The sequence below is a fragment of the Theropithecus gelada genome, chromosome 10 (genome assembly GCF_003255815.1).
Source record: "Theropithecus gelada isolate Dixy chromosome 10, Tgel_1.0, whole genome shotgun sequence".
In the NCBI taxonomy this organism is placed as follows: Eukaryota; Metazoa; Chordata; class Mammalia; order Primates; family Cercopithecidae; genus Theropithecus; species Theropithecus gelada.
The window spans coordinates 19,183,957-19,199,209 of NC_037678.1; positions in this window are offsets into that span (position 1 = coordinate 19,183,957).

Sequence of the window (15,253 nt, forward strand, 5' to 3'; positions counted from 1 at the left end):
GGAACAGAATTGAGAGTCCAGAAATAAATTCACACATCTGTGGTCAACTGACTTTCCATGAGAGTATTAAGACTACTTGGCCAGCTGGGCCAGGCACGGTGGCTCACGCCTGTAATCCCAGCACTTTGGGAGGCCGAGGCGGGTGGATCACGAGGTCAGGAGATCGAGACCATCCTGGTGAAACCCCATCTCTACTAAAAACACAAAAAATTAGCTGGGTGTGGTGGCGGGCGCCTGTAGTCCCAGCTACTGGGGAGGCTGAGGCAGGAGAATGGTGTGAACCTGGGAGGCGGAGCTTGCAGTGAGCCGAGATCGTGCCACTGCACTCCAGCCTGGGCGATAGAGCGAGACTCCATCTCAAAAAGAAAAAAAAAAAAAAGAGACTACTCAATGGAGAAAGGTTAATCTATCAACAAATAGTGCTGGATATCACATGCAAAATAGGATATCAGAAGCATAAAACACTAAAGGAAAAAACAGATACAATTGAGTTCATCAAAATTTAAAACTTTATGCATCAAAGGACTATCAAGAAAGTAAGAAGATAACCCATGGATTGGGAGAAAATATTTCCAAGTCATATATCTGATAAGGTTCTAGTATCCAGAGTATATAAAAAACTCTTGGTTGGGTGCGGTGGCTTATGCCTGTAATCCCAGCACTTTGGGAGGTTGAGGCAGGTGGATTACCTGAGCTCAGGAGTTCCAGACCAGCCTGGGCAGCATGGTGAAACCCCATCTCTACTAAAAACACAAAAAATTAGCTGGGCACTGTAGTGTGCACCTGTAGTCCCAGCTACTTGGGAGGCTGAGACAGGAGAATCACTTCAGCTTGGGAGGTGGAGGTTGCAGTGAGCCGAGATTGTGCCACTACACTCCAGCCTGGGCAACAGAGTGAGACCTTGTCAAAAACAAAAACAAAAACAAAACAAAACAAAACAAAAACCACGAAAAACAACCCTTACAAATCAACAACAAAAAGACAACCCGATTTTTAAAATGGGGGAAAGGATTTCAAGAAACATTTCTTCAAAGAATTAAACAAACAGCCAACAAGCACATTAGTCATTAGGAAAATGGAAATCAAAACCACAATGAGATCCTACTTCACACTCATAAAGATGGTAATCATAAAAAAGGAGAAAAAACCCAACAACATCCTTGTTGGCAAGGATGTGGAAAAATTAGAATCCTCATACATTGCTGGTGGGATGTAAACTGGTACAACCACTAGTACTTAACTATAGCCATACCACCCTGAACATGTCCAATTTTGTCTAATCTTAATGTGGAAAAACTGATATGGAAAATAGTTTGATCAGCCGGGCATGGTGGCTCAAGCCTGTAATCCCAGAACTTTGGGGAGCTGAGAGGGGTGGATCACCTGAGGTTGGGAGATGGAGACCAGCCTGGCCAACACAGTGAAACCTGTCTCTACTAAAAATACAAAAATTAGCCAGGTGTGGTGGCACACACCTGTAATCACAGCTGCTCAGGAGGCTGAGGCAGGAGAGTCATCTGAACCCAGGAAGCGGAGATTGCAGTGAACCCTGGGTGACAGAGCAAGACTCCATCCAACACAAAGAAAAGAAAATAGTTTGATGGTTCCTCGAAAAGTTGAACATAGAATAACCAGCAATACCACTCCTAGGTATATGCTCAAAAGAAATGAAAATAGGTATCAAACAAAAGCCTGCACATGAATATTCATAGTAGCATTATTCATAATAGCCAAAAGGTGGAAACAACTCAAATGTCCACCAGTTGATGACTGGATAAACAAAATATGGTACATCCATACACAGGAATATTATTCGGCCATAAAAAGAAATGCTGATACATGCTACAACTTAGATGAACCTTGAAAACATCATGCCTAATAGAAGAAGCCAGACACAAAAGGTTGCATATAGTATGATTCCAATTACATAAAATGTCCAGAATAGGCAAATCCATAGAAATAGAGAGATCAGTATTTACTTGGAACACTTGGGACAATAAAAAATAATAAATAAAATTTTTAAAAAAGAAAGAAATCAGAAGTTGCCAGAGGATGAGGAGAAAGGAAAATGATGAGTGGCTGCCAACAGGTACCAGGTTTCTCCCATCCAAGTACTAACCAGACCCAACCGTGCTTAGCTTCTGAGATCAGACAAGATTGGACATGTTCAGGGTGGTATGGTTATAGACAGATACCAGGGTTTCTTTTTGGGGTGACGAAATGTTCTGGAATTAGATAGCGGTGATGGTTACACAACCTTGTGAATATACAGACATGAGCCACATAATGATGTTTCAGTCAACAACAGACTGCATACATGACAGTGGTCCTATAACACAGTGGTCCCCAACCTTTTTGGCACCAGGGACTGGTTTCATGGAAGACAATTTTTCCATGGACTGGGGGGGAGGGGGGATAGTTTCAGGATGAAACTGTTCCACCTCAGATCATCAGACATTAGTTAGATTCTCGGAAGGAGTACGCAACCTAGATCCCTAGCATGTGCAGTTCACAACAGGGTTCACTCACGCTCCTATTAGAATCTAATGCCACCACTGATCTGACGAAAGGCAGAGCTCAGATGGTAATGCTTGCTCATATGCTGCTCATCTCCTGCTGTGTTACTGGGTTCCTCACAGGTCACGGCCCTGGGGGTTGGGGACCCCTGCTATAATATTATAATACCATATTTTTACTGTACATTTTCTATGTTTAGATACACTAATACTTATCATTGTGTTACAGCTGCTTACAGTATTTAGTACAGTTAGATGTTGTACAGGTTTGTAGCCTGAGAGCAATAGGTTATACCATATAACCTAGATATGTAGTAGGCTGTCCCGTCCAGGTATGTGTAATTATACTCTATGATGTTTGCATGACGCATTTCTCAGAACCTACCCTTGTTGTTAAGTGATGCACAGGTACTAACAACTGCTGAACTGTATGTTGTAAAATGATGAGTTTCATGGTATGTGAATTATATCTCAATAGAAAAGAGCATTTATAAAGTTCTTGTTGCTAAATTTATTTACTTTCAGTAAATTTTATTTTAAAAGATGTCTATGGGCCGGGTGCAGTGGTTCATGCCTGTAATCCTAGCACTTTAGGAGGCTGAGGTGGGCGGATCACCTGAGGTCAGGAGTTTGAGACCAGCCTGGCCAACACAGTGAAACCCTGTCTCCACCAAAAATACAAAAATTAGCCAGGCGTGGTGGCGGGCACCTGTAATCCCAGCTACTCAGGAGGCTGAGGCAGGAGAATCACTTGACCCCAAGAGGCGGAGGCTGCAGTGAGCCAAGATCACGCCACTGCACTCCAACCTGGACAACAGAACAGAGCAGGACTCTGACTCAAAAAAAAAAAAAAAAAAAAAGTCTATGTCTTAATGTCTTCATGGTGCTGGGACATAACTGACATTTGAAGCCTTGAATGCCTCTCTCTTTGCAAAGTCATTTGTTACTACTCAGTTACCATCTCACCTCCAATATCCAACTGCATACCAAACCTCTAGCCAGTACTAGAACGCATACTACCGAGCTCTTCCATACTTTAGCACCCGCACACATGCTGTTCCTTCTGCCCAAAAACTTTTGTGCCTTCGGTCCATCTCATCCAAGCCTGTTTTTCAATGCCCAACACAAATGTCACTGGTACCCTGAAACTTCAACTCCTCCTTGCCCCATCTCAGAAAATGTAACTTTCTGTATTCTTCTCTCTGTATATTCCTCTACAGAGGTATTTCTTATACTATAACATAACCACCTTGTCCCATGTTTGTTCTCTTCTTCCGTCTTCATCCCAGACTGGGACTCCAGGGAGGTACAATTTTTTTTTTTTTTTGTGACGGAGTCTCGCTCTGTTGCCAGGCTGGAGTGCAATGGCGTGATCTTGCCTCATTGCAACTTCCACCCCTCAGGTTCAAGTGGTTCTCCTACCTCAGCCTCCCCAGTAGCTGGGATTACAGGTGCACGTCACCATGCCCAGCTAATTTTTGTATTTTTAGTAGAGACGGGATTTCACTGTGCTGACCAGGATGGTCTCGATCTCTTGACCTCATGATCCGCCTGCCTCAGCCTCCCAAAGTGTTGGGATTACAGGTGTGAGCCACCGCACCCGGCCAGAGGTACAACTTTCTTAGTCAATCTTGAGCACCAGTGTAGTGCTTAGAAGAGGGTAGTGAGAGAAGAGCTGACATTTACTGAATGCCTAAGAAGTTCAGGGCACATAACAATCTTCACAACCATGCTGTGAAGTACATATTACCTTATCCATTTTACAGATAAAGAAACTTGAGTTTTAAGAAAGGTACAGCAATTTTCCTAAGGTCATTCAACCTGTTAAATGATGGAATGGAGGAGTCCAGACCAGATTGGACTTCCGCCTCTTTTTTTTTTTCGGAGACGGAGTCTGGCTCTGTCGCCCAGGCTGGAGTGCTGTGGTGAGATTTCCACTCACTGCAAGCTCCGCCTCCCGGGTTCATGCCATTCCCCTGCCTCAGCCTCCCCAGTAGCTGGGACTACAGGCGCCCCCATCATGCCCGGCTAATTTTTTGTATTTTTAGTAGAGACCGGGTTTCACCCTGTTAGCCAGGATGCTCTTGATCTCCTGACCTGGTGATCCACATGCCTCGGCCTCCCAAAGTGCTGGAATTACAGGCCTGAGGCACTGCGCCCAGCCCTGTCTTTTTTTTCTTTTTCTTTTTTTTTGAGATCGCCCAGGCTGGAGTGCGGTGGCGCCATCTCGGCTCACTGCAAGCTCCGCCTCCCGGGTTCACGCCATTCTCCTGCCTCAGCCTCCCCAGTAGCTGGGACTAGGGGCGCCTGCTACCACGCCCGGCTAATTTTTTATATTTGCAGTAGAGAGGGGGTTTCACAGTGGTCTGGATCTCCTGACCTCGTGATCTGCCCGCCTTGGCCTCCCAAAGTGCTGGGATTACAGGTGTCAGCCACCACGCCCGGCCTTTTTTTTTTTTTTTTGAGAAGGCATCTCTCTCTGTCGCCCAGGCGGGAGTGCAGTGGCACTATCTTGGCTCACTGCAATCTCCACCTCCCAGGTTCGTGCCATTCTCCTGCCTCAGCCTCCGGAGTAGCTGGGACTACAGGCACCCACCACCACGCCCGGCTAATTGTATTTTTAGTAGAGATGGGGTTTCACCCTGTTAGCCAGGATGGTCTCGATCTCCTGACCTCATGATCTGCCCGCCTCTGCCTCCCAAAGTGCTGGGATTATAGGCATGAGCCACCGCGCCAGGCCGGACTTCTGCCTCTTAAATCCAGGGTTCTCCTGTCACTACAGTGAGGTATTGACTAACATAAGCTATGAGATATCACTGCCTGGGTACATATCCCAGCTCTTCCACTTATCTTTGTGGTTTTACGCAAATTAACCTCTTTATGATTGTTTCTTCATTTGTAAAAGGAAGATAATAACAGTGCCTATATATAGGGTTTTATGAAGAATAAATGAGATAGTATATATAAAGCACTTAGAACAGTATCTGGCACCTACTAGGTGCTCAATAAATGTTAGCTATGACATTTATTACTGTCCCACATTGAGCTGGTGTTTGTTAAACACTGGATGACTGGATAAAATGTACATCTTTCATGCAGAGATTGCTGGATTATCCATTTCACTGATTCAGGACCAGAGTCTCTGAGGAATCCAGAGAGAGGATGTTAAAGCCCTAAGAAGTAAAAACACTAAAATGATAACATTTTGACCTTTTGAAGACTCTTTGAGGTGGCAATGGCCACAAAATTGAGCGGAAACAAAATATTTTCGCCCCATTTCCAGATAAATTGGATTTGCTAAACCGCCCAGAATAACAAGAGCAAGAATTAGATGTTCAGCTAAGCTCTAGCTTCTGATCCTAGATGGTGGCAATAACAACAATAGTATTAATGATAATTGCAGAAACTCTTGATATGTGTGAGGCTTCTTCTAAATGCTTTATATACATTAACAATTTAATGTTCATCGGAGCAGATTCTCCTACTGTATCCAAGACAGCAGAAATGCAGAGCAAAAAGGAGATTGCTGCCTGATAGCAGAGCCACTCTAGGAATGGGGAGATTTTCTCCTAAATCCAATGACTGGTAAAAGTGACAAGAGGTTAGTCCACTTAGTGCTGGAAAGGACAAGATCCTAGAAAGTGCAAATGCTCCACTATTGCTTTAGGGGCAACAGCCTGGCTGCAACTGGGAAGACTTTCTATTTCTAAGGTCAGGATAATAGGGAAGCTCCTGCCAATGCTGCATAGAACTAAGGACACTTAGCAGTGATGGCTGACTTCCAACTGAGCCATTAAGGTAAATGTAGAAGAAAGCTCCAGGTAGAAATATCTTTGGGAACTCAGAGAACACACTAAGTGTCTGAAGCTGGTACTTAATCTATTATTGAACTCAGAGTTTGCCATTCTGGGGCCAATTTGAGTCCACTTATGACACCTCCCGCAACACTGCTCATTTCTGTTAACCGGACTTCACAGAGGGTGAGAAGGGCAGCAATCAGATCATATAATTGGTACTCATTGTAATAAAATGTTGATTTCTCTTGTCCTTGGACTTCCTTCCAGCCACAATCACTCTATGATCTTGTCTGGGATTCTTTTTCCTTTCTCTCTCCATTTTGCTGACTGTAATGGAATAATAGCAGAAGCTCTCAATCTGTATGAGGCAAATATATGAAGAATGTGTAACATTGACTGTGTTTCCTAATAGACAAATTATCTAAAGGACATCTCTTAAGAAGAGATGAGATGGAGCCAACTGTGAGAAAAAAAAAAATGGGTGAAGAAAGTTTCAAGGAGAAGACTCCATAGAGCAGAATGGGAAAGATGGCCAGGAGAAAAGTGAGATAATAAAAGGAAAAGCAGTCCCTGACACAGAAGGTACTCAACAGCTATTTGCTGACTGAAAGAACACACACTAACAAGAGAATGAAATACCAGGATTATAAAGAGGGAACAAATATATTTTCCCGTCTACCTTGTTGTTACCCCACCCAGGATATATTTAGATTGGTGCAAAAGTAATTGTGGTTTTTGAATAGTTAATAGATTAACATCTAATTTATGTATTGTTTACATACATACACATACAAACTACAACCATGTATGATACATTTAAAGTAATACGCTAGGCACAGTGGTGCATACCTAGAGTCCCAGCTATTCAGGAGGCTAAGGTGGGAAGACTGCTTGAGCATAGGAACTCAAGTCAGCTTGGGCAACATAGCAAGACCCTGTCTCTAAACAAAGAAAACAAAAAAAGTGAAGTAATTAATGCCAAACATTGCAATCAGGGTTTGGTGTACTTGAAATACACAAATGAGTATTTTTACATGCTGAAGACACAGCAACCAACAACTAGGGCTAAAGTACTGCATTCCTAAAGTTAACCCACAGAGCCTATCATGCCATGCCAAAGTTCATTTTTCCGGCTCCAAACCTGGAACTTTCCTTTCCTATTTCCTCTCCCTAACAGCTTAGAGCTACTGGACTCCATCCTTGGACTCCTCTGTTCACTGCAAATGTTCTTTATAAGCTATGAAATCCGGATTTGAGGTCTGGTTTCTTACTTCAACTTTGAAACTCATTTCCCACCCCAAGTTAACACAATCTCAAAATATTCATGAATTTTATGGCTAGACCTAAAGCTTCTTTGTGCCTCCCTGCCAGCCTGCCTTTGTTTTAGTACCTTCTAGCCTGTCCTCACTTGAGTTTTTACTCTAATTTTTTGTCCAGTCATCCCATCACTAGTCCCCTATCAAACTGCTTGCTGGACATTTCTGTATACATACCTTGCTTGTCCTTACGTCAAATTCAAAACCACCAAGACCAAATCCAATTAAGGAAGGAGACCACTACTACTCCTGCTGCCCTCCTCCCCACACCTTGCCTAGTTCACAAGACAGGAGGAAAGAGAAAAAGAAACAAAAGTAAGATAAATAGCCAGACAACCTTGGCACCACCACCCAGTCCTAGGAGTTAAAAAAAGTAATAATAATAACATCAACCCCAGACCTAAACTACTTGTGTTATCTGTAAATCCGACACTGTATGAAAAAAAAAAGCACTGTAAAACTTTTTGTTCCGTTAGCTGATGCATGTAGGCCCCAGTCCCGTTTCTTCCCACGCTTGCTCAATTTATCATGACCCTTTCACGTGGGCCCCTTAAAGTTGTAAGCCTTTAAAAAGGCCAAGTATTTCTTTTTCGGGGAGCTCAGCTCTTAAGATGCAAGTCTGCCAACGCTCCTGGCCGAATAAAAAACCTCTTCCTTCTTTAATCCGGTGTCTGAGGAGTTTTGTCTGCGGCTCGTCCTGCTACACAATGTGTGTTCCCAAATCAACTCTCCTTCCTCACCTCCCTGGTATGGTTACTGACCAATTAGAATTAATGTTCAACCACTCAGAATGCCATAGGAGGTAGGCCAAATCAGTGTACTGAGTCCAATGTCAGCCCTGTCCATAATCCTTCCACCCAGCTAAACTTGGAGGAATTGTCTATTCTCATAGTCTCCCTTCATCATTGATTTATTCCTTCCATAATCCACACATTTTTAGCCCTCCTTCCTTACCATCAAAATTCCTCCTGACAAGGTCACCAATAGCCTTCTTCTTGCTAAAACCAACGAATTCTTTTTTTTTTTTTTTTTTGAGACGGAGTCTCGCTCTGTCGCCCAGGCTGGAGTGCAGTGGCCGGATCTCAGCTCACTGCAAGCTCCGCCTCCCGGGTTCACGCCATTCTCCGGCCTCAGCCTCCCGAGTAGCTGGGACTACAGGTGCCCGCCACCTCACCCGGCTATTTTTTGTATTTCTTAGTAGAGACGGGGTTTCACCGTGTTAGCCAGGATGGTCTCGATCTCCTGACCTCGTGATCCGCCCATCTCGGCCTCCCAAAGTGCTGGGATTACAGGCTTGAGCCACCGCGCCCGGCCCCAACGAATTCTTTTTAGCTTTTATTTCACTTGATCATCCTTGGTAACATTTAACAATGCTGACCATTCCCTCCTCCCTGAAACACTCTCCTCAGCTTCTCTGACATTATACTCTTCTGGTTGCAATCCAATCACTTCTGGTGATGCCTTCTGAGTCTTCCCCAAACCTGCTTTTCCTCAGGTTTCTTTTTTTTTTTTTTTTTTTTGAGACGGAGTCTCGCTCTGTCGCCCAGGCTGGAGTGCAGTGGTGCGATCTCGGCTCACTGCAAGCTCCGCCTCCCAGGTTCACGCCATTCTCCTGCCTCAGCCTCCCGAGTAGCTGGGACTACAGGCACCTGCCACCACGCCCGGCTAATTTTTTTGTATTTTTAGTAGAGACGGGGTTTCACCGTGTTTGCCAGGATGGTCTCGATCTCCTGACCTCGTAATCCGCCCCCCTCGGCCTCCCAAAGTGCTGGGATTACAAGCGTGAGCCACCGCGCCTGACCACCTCAGGTTTCTTATCTCAGTGAATGATACCACTATCCCCTAAGCTCCTAAACCAGAAACCAAATTCCTTATTCTTATTTGCTCCTAACATTCCTTCAGTCATTGAATCCTGCTTATTCTTAGTTTGCTTCTCTTCATTGCCTACATTTTTCTTTTTTTTTTTTCTTTTTCTTTTTTTTAAATGAGATGGAGTCTTGCTCTGTTGCCCAGACTGGAGTGCAGTGGTGCGATCTCGGCTCACGGCAACCTCCACCTCCCTGGTTCAAGCGATTCATCCGTTTCAGCCTCTCGAGTAGCTGGGACTACAGGCGCCTGCCACCAGGCCCGGCTAATTTTTGTATTTTTAGTAGAGACAGGGTTTCACCCTATTGGCCAGGCTGGTCTCAAACTCCTGACCTTGTGATCCGCCCGCCTTGGCCTCCCAAAGTGCTGGGATTACAGACGTGAGCCACCATGCCCGGCCTTCACTGCCTACATTTTTAAAGCACTTAACCATGTGCTAGGCAGGTGTGTTCTAAGTTATTTAATCCTCGCAACAAGACTGTAAGGTAAATTTTATCATCTCTAATTTTCAGATTAGGTAACAGAGGCAAAGAGTGGTTAAATAACTTGCATAAGGTCACATAACTACTAAGTGGCAGAGCAGGATTCAAACCCAGGTGGCCTGACTCAATTCTGGGTCCAGGTCACTATTCTATCTCACTGAAATCTCTGCAACAGCCTCCTTGGTTTCCAGCTTTGCATCATGGCTTCCCTGTAGCCACAGCGATCTTTGTTAAAACATAAATCTGACTCTTGCTACTCTTTTGCATGAAATTCTTTACTGGCTCTTTATTACCTTCAGAATAAAGTCTACATTCAATATGACATTCAGGGACCTCCATAACCTAGCCAGAAAGTGTTTACTTCTTTGGCTTCATGTTTTTGGGTTTTGGCCCCATTTTAACCACGACCCTAAAAGCTCCACTAGCACAATGATAGCCTATACTTCCAGGTTTCTGCATTGTTTGATGTGTCAAGAACACTCTTTCCCATCTTCACATTTGACTTCTTCTGATGAGCCTTTTCTGACCTCCTAAGACTAGGGTGTATGCCTCTCCTGTGAGCTCCCACAGCCCCCAGTTCTAATTCTCACTGTAGCATTTATTTCACTGTGTTATTGCCCATCTACTAATATTAGTATCTGCTTTATCACAAGATTGTGAGCTTCCTGAGAATGGGAACTGTGTAGGATTCACTGTTGTATCCTCAGTACTCACTGCTGCCTACCTGGTGCACGGTGCGCAATATTCATTTAATGAATAAAACTTTATTGTCTATATCACACTCTTTAACACTTACTTATATAATGCCCTATATTGATTTTATTTTCATGTGTGTTAGCCTGATCTTTAAAACCAGAATGTCGGTTTCTTGAAAGATAGCAAATATACCCAGTACTTCTTTTATATATTTATTTACTCTTAGGCTGGGCGCAGTGGCTCACGCCTATAATCCCCACATTTTGGGAGGCTGAGGCAGGAGGATCACCTGAGTCCAGGAGTTTGAGGTCATCCTGCGTATAGTGAGACCGCATTTCTATAAAAAATAAGCAAAATTAGCTGGCATGGTGGCATGTACCTGTGGTCCCAGCTACTCAGGAGAGCTGAGATGGGATGATTGCTTGAGCTCCAGAGGTTGAGGCTGCAGTAAGCCATGATCATGCCACTCCAGCCTGGTGACAGAGCAAGATCCTGTCTCATAAAAGAAAAAAACTATCTTTAGAGATGGGGTATCACTCTGTCACCCAGGATGGAGTGCAGTGTCATGATCATAGCTCACTGCAGCCTCGAACTCTTGGACTCAAGAGATCCTCCCACCTTAGCCTCCCAAGTAGCTGGGACTACAGGTCTGTGCTGCCATGCCCAGCTAATATTTTTATTTGTAGAGATGGGGAGGGGTCTCATTATGTTGCCTAGGCTGGTCTTGAACTTCTGGCCTTAAGCAATACTCCTGCCTCAGCCTCCCAAAATGTTGGAATTATAGGCAAGACCCACCATGCCTGGCCTATACGTAGTACAAGTTAGGGGGTACTCACAAAACTTCCTGATAACAATTTATTCAGGCATCAATGAATGTCAACAATCCAATGATTCTGGTAATATTTCTCTCTCTCTCTCCCTCCATATGAGGAAACTGAGTCATAGTTTAGTAGCTTGCCTAAGATGACATAGCTAGGAAGCAAGAGAGCTGGGATTTGAATCCTGATGTTGGTGCCTGTATTCTTAACCACTATGATAACAGGCTAAGAAAACTAAAATTACAGATGCTAAGTAACTTACCTAAGATCTTTTTAAACATTTAGAAAGTCTTTTTTTTTTTCCTTTGATAGTACGCAAGGAACTAAGATCATAGTGCAGTGCTAAGACTAGAACCCAAGTATTTCCAAAGGCTACACTCGGCCAGGCATGGTGGCTCACACCTGTAATCCCAGCACTTTGGGAGCCTGAGGCGAGAGGATCATGAGGTCAGGAGTTCAAGATCAGCCTGACCAACATGGTGAAACCCCATCTCTACTAAAAATACAAAAAATAGCTAGGCGTGGTGGCGGGTGCCTGTAATCCCAGCTACTCGGGAGGCTGAGGCAGAAGAATCTTGCTTGAACCCGGGAGGCAGAGGTTGCAGTAAGCCGAGATCACGCCACTGCACTCCAGTCTGGGTGACAGAGTGAGACTCTGTCTTAAAAACAAAAACAAAAACAAAACCCAAAGCCTATACTCATACATTATTTGGTATACCGCTTCTCCTACTTTAAAAGTCAGTACTAAGCTCATACTGGGTGTTAATACATTTTAAAACTGCAAATCCAGTTTACTGAAATTGGAGAATATCAGATTCCCTTCCAAGAGAGACAGAGTTGTAGCTTAGTGGGTGAATTCACCTTTCATATTGACAGTCTAGTCTTACGAACCAATTAAGTTTGTAGTTTCTGCATTCCTCCTGTGACACCGAAGACTGTGTTTTCATCAATGTGAAAACCATGCTATCTCAGCTAAATCAAAATCCACTCTCATTCAAGAATTTATTCTTCCTTTTATTTCTCAACACCAGTGACATGTTCCCAAGTTCTCTGCCTTTACGGATCCTTAGTTCCCAGTGTGGAATGTCTTATTTCTGAAAGCAACCTGTGATTGACAAGCCTTCTTGGCTATTCTGTAGTTTACCCAAAAAAAAAAAAATCCGTTCTCCCTGTCGGCTCATTAGACTGCTTTTCCTTACATGGTACTCTGCTTTTCATTTCAAGCATTTATTAAAACTAAACTATGTACCAAGCATACACAAAATGGATATAACCTAACTCACTGAAGGCACTTTCAAAGAAACAGCCTTGGTGTTTAGATATTTTGACTAGAATATTATTTCCCTAACAAGCTGCATAAAACCATCCCTGTTCAGTTTGTAATTATACACCAAAATATTGAGCACAATCTCAGTAGCTACTTCTATAGCACATCATATAAAGTGAACTGCTGGAGCCAACTCATTAGATCTTACTCCAAAGATTTTTACCAACACCTTGGTCCTCTTTTGCTGACAAAAAGGATTCTTAAGCCTTTTAACAGCTTTATGACTTCCTTATTAGAGCTCACCCACTAACATATACTATTAACAAAATGAACTGCCCATCCTTCTTGGGAAACACTCTGGAGAATATTTCCTGATTTCATAGCACAGTTTTGTCTCTGGATTAGTACGAAACTGAGAATCAAACATCCCTGGAATATTCTGTAAAACATGAGTATTATGTTTCACAATGTTGTCTTCAAGGATATAAACAATTCAAAATTTAAGTATTTGAGTAGTACTGTATCATATTATTATTGCTGTGATATTTTCAGAAGAAATCTGAAGTCTGGAGTAAGTCTGGAGTAACTACGGGCCATAAAATATGGCCATCTTGCCCCAATAAATGGAGCAAAGTTCAAATCTGGATCATCAGAAAAAGACAACAGGCACATTTCTAAACCAAATCTGATTGTCTTGAGGAAGGAAGGTACTGAACCTGTTAGAGTACATCTCTGAAGGACTGAGAATCAAGTCCTTCATTCCCCCGCCCCCCAAAAAATCCAATCAATCATGCTGATAAATGTCTTAGTTACAGGGGAGAAAAAATAGAGATGACTAAGCCGAAAAACATCTTCTTCTGGCTTTGTATCTTTTCTGGGCAGTGCTGTTCCTGATAAGACACATGACACAAAATATGGTTTTGCTGAATATCAAGGTAAGTTAGGGAAAACGGTAGTTTTTTGAATAGGAAAAATTAGATGACAACAGCAACAGGTAAAGCAGCCTTGGGCTTCTGAGGTAGAAATATTGGCATCCCTACGTAGGCATGGTAGATAATCTGAAAATAGCACAAGTGCTGGCCTGTTATAGCCTGTGTCTACCATAAAGAGAGGGAAAAGTATTACAATCTAGCAAAAGTAGCCCTTCAAAATCTAAGGAGGAGCATTTCATCAGATACCAATAAATGAACCCTCGCTGCATACAAAGGCAATACATTAAGTGCTGAGTGATCAACTTCAAAGAACCTCCTGCTATTCTGAAATTTAAAACCGTACTCTCATTTCCTCAAGCCTGTATTTTATGTAATGAAACAAAATGCACATCATATATCTCTTGCAGCAGTGTGAGAGTAAACATAGGACCCCTCCCACCAAAAATTGTGCAGAGCCCTTCCCCTTCAGCCTTTTGCTACAGAAATATCCTACTGCTTCCCTAAAAATAGTATATGCTTTCTTTAGCAAGTGGAATATCACCCTGTTACTCTCTCCCTTACTCTGCTTCACTTTTTTTTGCATAATGCTTATGATTACCTGATATTTTACATATTTATCATGTCTCTCCCAATTAGAATATAAGCTTCATGAGGGCAGAAATTTCAAATATTTTGTTCACAGATGTATTCCCAGTATCTAGAACTGTATTTAGCATGTAGCAGATTCTCAAAAATATTTGTAAAATTAATAAAATTTAAAAATCCCTATTATATTGGAATTGTTAAATTAAAAAAAAATTTAAGACAGGGTCTCTCTTTGTTGCCCAAGCTGGAGTGCAGCGGCATGATCACAGCTCACTGCAGCCTCCAACTCCTGAGCTCAAATAATCCTCCCACCTCAGCCTCCTGAGTAGGTGGGACTACAGGTGAGTGCCACCACACCTGGCTATTTTTTTTTGGTAGCGATGAGGGTCTCGCTATGTTGCCCAGGCTGGTCTCAAAAACTCCTGGGCTCCAGGGATCCTCCCACCTTGGCCTCCCAAGTGCTGGGATTTACAGGTGTGAGCCATTATGTCTGGCCAAATTTTAAAATTTTGCCATATCTGTGTTTGTATATGTGTGAATAAATTTACAGACTCTAGGGTGTAATTCACAGTGTAGAACAAGTCAAGAGGCAGAGGATCCGAAACTTGGGTGGGGAGATAGGAGAGTGATTGCAAAAACAAAGCAATGCATCTTATTACATGGACGAAAGGGATCAAACATTATCAGCAAACTATTTTAAAGAGTGAATTAAATTTATCTCTCTATCCTTTCTTTGATTGTAGTGAATTCAAATTCACCTCAGATTAGTTGAATTGACATTAGCTTTCTTCTCTGATAAAGCTTTTAAAATTTATTTAGTAAAGTGGCCAGGCACAGTGGCTCACAACTGTTATCCCAGCACTTTGACAAGCCGAGGTGGGTGGATCACCTGACGTCAGGAGTTTGAGACCAGCCTGGCCAACATGGTGAAACCCCATCTCTACTAAAAAAAATTCAAAAAAAAAAATTAGCCAGGTG